Genomic DNA, 6,999 nt, shown 5'->3' with positions numbered 1-6,999 from the left:
GCAATGAATACCTTTCCCCCCACATCCTCACCAACATTTATTATTACTTGTATTCTTGATAATTGCCATTCTGACTGGATTGAGATGAAATTTCAGTGCGGCATTCATTTGCATTCCTATACATCAGTGATGAACCAACTGAAAGAGAAATTAGCAAAACTACCCCATTCAAAATAGCTACAAAAAGAATATTTGGTAGTCAATCTAACAAAAGAGGTGGAAGACCTCTACAATGAAAAAACTACAGAACACTAATGAAAGAAATTGAAGAAGACATTAAAAGATGGAAAGATATCCCATGTTCTTGGATAGGTAGAAATAATATTGTCAAAATATTGTCAAAAAGATAGCCTCTTCAACAAATGGTGCCATGCAGCCTTTCCATATTACCAAAAATGCTATACAGATTTAATTAAATTCCTATTAAAATTTTAATGATGTTCTTCATAGAAATAGAAAAAGAAGTCATGAAATTCATTTAGAAAAATAAGAGACCCAGAATAGCCAAAGAAATTCTTAGCAAGAAAAGTGAAGTAGGAGGTGTCACAATACCAGTCCTTAAATTATACTACAGAGCAGGGTTGGGGATATAGCTTAGTTGGTAGAGTGCTTGCCTCGCAGAAACAAGGCCTTGGGTTCAAATCCCAGCACCACAAAAAGAAAAAAATTATACTACAGAGCTATAGTAACAAAAAAGCATTGTATTGGCACCAAAACAGACATGTAGAGCAATAGTACAGAACAGAAGACACAGAGACAAACCCACAGTTATCTCATATTAGACAAAGGCACCAAAAACACACATTGGAGAAAAGATAGCCTCTTCAACAAATGGTGCTGGGAAAACTGAAAATCCATATGCAGCAAAATGAAATTAAATCCATATCTCTCACCCTGTACAAAACTCAAAGTGATCAAGGATGTAGGCATTAGACCAGAGACCCTGAACCTAATAGAAGAAAAAGTAGACCCAGATCCCCACCAGATTGACTTAAGAACTGACCATCTTAATAAGACTCCTGAAGCACAAGAAGTAAAATCAATAATCAACAAATGGGATGATATCAAATTAAAAAGCTTCTTCACAGCAAAGATATAATCAAGAATGTGAAGAGAAAGCCTACAGAATGGGAGAAAATCTTTGCCACCTGCACCTCAGATATAGCATTATTTCCAGAATATATAAAGAACTCAAAAAAAATAACACCAAAGAAACAATCAAATCAATAAATAGGCAAAGGAACTGAACAGGCACTTCACAGAAGGAATACAATTGGTCAACAATTATATGAAAAAATGTTCAACATCTCTCACAGTTAGACGATGTCCTATTTTTCCATCAGGATCTCCCCACTCTGCATTTGACTGTGGTGCCTTCTGACATATGCCTATGCCCACACCCCATGTTTGATCTGAAGACTTGATTTCATTCATGTCCAATTCTGGGGACTCTTCTCAAAGGCTCTTTGCATACTCTTCCTTAACATTTTCATTCTCCTTTTCCTATTTTTTTGAAATTCAGTAAGTTCAGTCTTCCTCTTCACTAAACATTTTGGGGAAAAAAACATCTTGATAATGGGTAATCATAGGGAAAAAACTTGAATGTGGGATGGAAAGCCATATATTTTGTTTTTAATGATAAATGTATATAACATCCAATGTTAAAGCCCTCAAACATTTGCAGAGGGCTCTGTCCATTAAAAATCTTTAATAATTTTTTATTATCCAATGTATATTTATTTAACAAAATTTTATTGAGGGCTTACTATGTGCTAGCTGCTATTATGGGAAAATAGCAGTGAATATAATAGACAAATATTTACTTTTATGGGAATAGTGTTATATGATAATTCGTTTTTCTTCCATTAACCCTGCTGTCAATAAAGAGATGAAATGGAAAAAAAAAACATTTTCACTGGCATTTACTAGTTTTGTAATTATTTTGTTTACTGGTTTTTGCACATAGAAAGTAAAATTATTTCATTGTGAAAGAAACAGGTTTTCATCTACCACGTGAGAACTCAGCCACCATCTAAGATGTTATTCCAATGGGAAGTAGCACTCTGAATTGCAAAAATTAATTCCCAAATTAACATTGAAGGATAATTGTAAATTTTATAAAATTATGGAAATTTCTTTAAAATTAAGGTTTTTTACAGCCAAATAAATTATAAAGTTAAAGTCTTTAGTGTAGAAAATGAAATCAAACAATAGAATTCTTTTCACTTTCTGTTATTTATACTCTAAAAACCTCTACTAAAAAGAGTTAAAAACCTTAGACCAGGCTCTTCAGCACTGGAAAAAGCCGAAACATACTAGAATAGAAATTAACCAAATTATTTTCTTCTGACCCCAGATTGATTATTTGAGGTAATTTATCATCAGGGTTTTGCTTATCCACAGAAAACATCCTTTCCATATACTAACCTGAATACAATGAAAATGTGCTAAAGGATTTTAATAATACCTATGAACATCTCTCATATTCAATATTCCAAGCCAGTTTTAAAGCAGCATCCAGTTTTCAACACAGGAAAATGTCTGATTTCTCAACCTGTTCAGTAGGGTCGAATGATAATTTTACAGAAAGAACTTGTGACTATTTGGAATATATCTTCCTGCAAAAAGTTGAAGCCTCGTTATGATAAATTCCACCAATGGGTTGTTTTTAAATAGGGAGGAGAAACAATTTAACACAGTTCCTGGTTTTTAAAGGAACGTGAAATTATGACTTTCTATTTAGTCCCATATCATAGTGATCAGATCATCATCTGTCTGCTTATTTCCAAAATCTAGAATCTAGTCAATATCAAACGCAAAGAAGAGCCTTTGGTCAATTCACCCACAGAGATTTTATTGCATACCTTTGTCCTCAAGTTTCAGGCTAAAGAAAGGGCCACTCTGATTTTTAGTTCTGTGTTCTCATCTTCAGATGTTAGTTTTTTCTTTCAGATTTTCAAGATTTTTATTTTGTTCATCCACATTTCATTTTCATTCTCCCATCTTGTAGAAATTCTCATCGCCTACAGATTTGGGTAGAGGAAATAAACCACAACCTGCAAGTTTGGCTCCTCATCCATTCTGGAAGTACATGTGCAGCTGGCACATACAGAGTTGGGTTTGGGTTCTGGTGACATGTTATCTAAAAATGGTGTTTCTACCACTGTTCTCATCCCTTATTTTCTCCCTGCATAAAGCTCTTCAACTCCATGAGCATATTATGTCTTTGTTCATGTTCTCCAGAAAATTGATTTAGATTTTTCAACATGGTATTTCAATCCCTGTTTTTCCCCCAAGCCCGTTATACTGAAGTAGTAATTGCCACGTTTTATTTTAACTTTATTTCATTGTCTTTGACGAGATTCTGAGACAGTTTTCTTCTATTTGAGGCTCTTTGTTCATTCCTGAGTTCCCCCCACCTGCATCTTCTCAGTGAGCAGATCCAAAATTTGTGACTTGCAATCTGATGTCCAACTCCATCTTAAACATTTGATTTGGGTCTTTTTCAATGTAACCTGAATCTCTCTTTGCGTACACAGATTCTTTAATAATGCCAGTTGATATGGCCTCATATTAGAATTATCAGTTGTCCCTAAGGAAAGCTTCTGGGATAACTTTAACTGTTGTCATTGTTGGATCAGATCATATCTGGCATCAAGGGTGGAGGTGTATGTGAGTGGAAGGGACTAATAATCTTCAACCACTTGATGAGCTTGATCTTGTTCTGATTAAATAGCACTCCTGAATCAAAACTACGTTTACATAGCATAACAGTGACATCTAGTGTCTGCTGGATAAATCTGATACTCTGCAGTTTATCTAAAAATGAAGAACAGGGTCTTAGTACCTCTTCCTCTTAGGATCCTCACTTCAACTTCCTGCAGAGCCAAGAAATTTTTTTCCAATTTTTAATCTGCCTTTTAATTTTCATAATAATTGCTCTTTTGTGTTTACACTATTTCGATAAAAATTAACATGCAATAAATGGGTCCCCCTTTTTTTAGAATGTACAATCTGATGAGTTTTGAAGATGAGAGAACAAAATAGACCAAAACCCTTTCCTCATAGAGCTTTCGTCCTTAATAGTCAAGTTATGTCTCACCGCTACTCTCAACAGCAGGGGAATTTGAAGGGCAGGTTTTTCACTTTCCAGCTTGCAGAGCAGGAAGATGATGGAAAAGGGCGATGTGTGAGCCAACAACATACTGGGAGTTCCTGCCACAAGGGCATGAGGAGCAGACTCACAATGCATAAATGTTCATGTACAACAGTTAGTTTTAAAACATGTTACAGAAGAATTAACATGCTTGTTCTTCAAACCAACCCTGATTTTTTATTTATTAAAGCACTATAGTTATACATAATAGTGGGATTCATTTTGACAAATTCATAAATGCATATAATATAGTTTTCTCTGTTTCTATCCTCAGTACTTCCCCTTTCCCTCCACTACACCTTCCCTCGGATCCCCTTCCTCTGTTTGTCTTCCTATTTTAAAAATTATCATTATTGCTATTATTATTCATTTAGATGTCTTCTTATTTAATGGCATGTAAGTAGATCCCCAAGTGCAAGACCTTGAAGCACAGAACACCTCCATCCAATAGTAGATTTTATCTTGGTCCCAGTAATGTACACTTTGTGGTCTTTTATCTTGGCTTAGATCTTTCGTTAGCTTGAGTTCCTTGTTCACACTAAAAGTGCTCTGTAAACTACAGGCTTACAGGTTTTACTAACCTCTCAAATTCTTCACAGTCTCTGTTTGACAAAGTCTCCTGGATAGAAAGGAACAGTTGCTTATGAGATAGGATGAGTGGAACTGTTTATCTGGCTCAGAATATTTCCATGCTCATTTAACTAATAATATTAAATTACAGTTTATAAAACCCTACTCCAAAATTCCTGAGACTTTCATACCAGAATATGCTTCCCAAAGGAAAGACCAACTGAGCACTGGTTCACAAACCTGGCTGTAACCAGGAAACTTTTCAAAACTGATGACTGGATCTCATCCAGATCATAGTGATTTTAAACTGGGTGATTTGCACTTCACCTGAGGGAAGCCCTTGGTAATATCTTCTGGTTAGTACAACTGTGGGAAGGTGTTACCGGCATCTAGAGGCAAAGGATGCTGCAGAACATGTTACAGCACACAGGACATCACTAACTTCCTTCCTACCCTGTGCTGTTCCGTTTTAAGCCAGAAATTTTCCTCTGTGACTCTGGGGGTTGAGGATGGTTGGAGTGAAAAGAGTCAGTTGTTTAGTGAGAAAAAGCCTAGGTTTCCATGATGTGCTAGAATGGATATTCCCACAAATATAAATTTTACTGCTCAGTATTCACCCTGAGTTAGCTTCCCTGGTAAAGCTCTCTGCTGAGCTGCGAGTTCATCTGCCCAGATACTTGTGGTCCTCTCACCTTCCAGGGTGACACCAAAATGTCTTGCCCAGACCACTGCTGCTGAAGCCTATCTGTGAGAATCAGAGCCCAATGTCCCTCCTGGTTATCCTGCCTAACCAAAACATCAGTAAGGAAAGGCAACTATGTCCAAGGGGCTCCCAATAAGCACTCAAATTTCATCATAGAGGTTTGAATTCTTAGTGTTTATAAAAGAAAATAGAGGAGGCCTAATTTAACAGGTAGGAGAGAATAATGGTTCTGTTGAAGCTTCAGTATGTACAGACTCTCAAGCCATTCCTCCCGCTCGAGGGAAATTTTGATTTTTTTTTTTAATTTGAGTTTTGTGTTTCTAGAATGGAGAACTGTCCCCTCAGTCAAATACACCTGAAGTCTCAGGGACATAGAAAGGTACTGGAGGACACAGGGCAATTTGGGCAAGATCTTCACGGCGTCTGAAGCTCAGGGTCATGGTATGTAAACTTTTTGTTGTTATTATTCTTACTTTTAGGTAACCTAAAATAGTTTTGTAAAGACCAGGTACTTATGACCAGCAAGCACCTGAAAAAATGTTGAGTGTCAGTAGTCAATAAGGAAATGCAAGTCATAATTACAATGAGATATACTGTTAGTCATAATTTTTTAATGGTAAATAAGAATTGCAGAAAATGTGGAGGAAATTAGAACTCTTACACATTGCTGGTGAAAATATAAAATAGTATGGTTACTGTGGAAAACCTTAGTATTTCCTCAAAAAAGTAAACATAGAATTATCAGCAATTCTACTGCTAGAAATATTCCTCAAAGAATTGAAAACAGCTATTCAAACACATATTTATATATGAATGTTGACAATACCACTACACACAATATAGTTTAGTATGAACAACCCAACTGTCCATCAACTGATGATGAAGGAATAAATACAACATGGTATATTCATAATCATATAATTGAATATTATTCAGCCACAAAAGGGATGAAGTACTGATACATGCTACAACATGGATGAACTCTGAAGACACTCTGAGAGAAGCCATACACACAAGCCTTGCATTTTGTATTTCACATGATTTAAACTGTACAAAGCATTTAGAATAAGTAAATCTACAGAGACCTCTACCCCAGGTGCCTCTGTTTCACACAGTATTTTATCATCAGAGGCACCTGGGTAGAGGAGAATGCAGAGCGAGGACTTAATGGGTACAGAGTTTCCTTCTGAGGTAATGAAAATATCTTGGAAATAAAGAGGCAATAGTTGCACAACATTGTGCACGTACTAGATGCCACCAAATTGTACGCCTTGAAATTATTAATGGTTAATTTTATGTTGTGTGAATTTTACTCAATAAAAAATTCATAAAAGAAAAACATCTAGACAGCTTTTAATATGTTTTTATCATTTAACATTTTTAATATTTAACATTTTGGACATATAATGTCATTATTATATTATTAATAATTTTAAAGGATTTAATTTAAGAAAAAAACATTTAAATTAAACTGTTATGTCATTCTTTTAAATACATCCATATAATCTTAATGCCCTAATCAATCAGTGTTCAATCACTTTTTTTTTTTTTTTTTTGGTACTGAGGATTT

Source organism: Callospermophilus lateralis, chromosome 18 (assembly GCF_048772815.1).
Source record: "Callospermophilus lateralis isolate mCalLat2 chromosome 18, mCalLat2.hap1, whole genome shotgun sequence".
NCBI classification, from domain to species: Eukaryota; Metazoa; Chordata; class Mammalia; order Rodentia; family Sciuridae; genus Callospermophilus; species Callospermophilus lateralis.
This window is presented reverse-complemented; position numbering follows the sequence as displayed.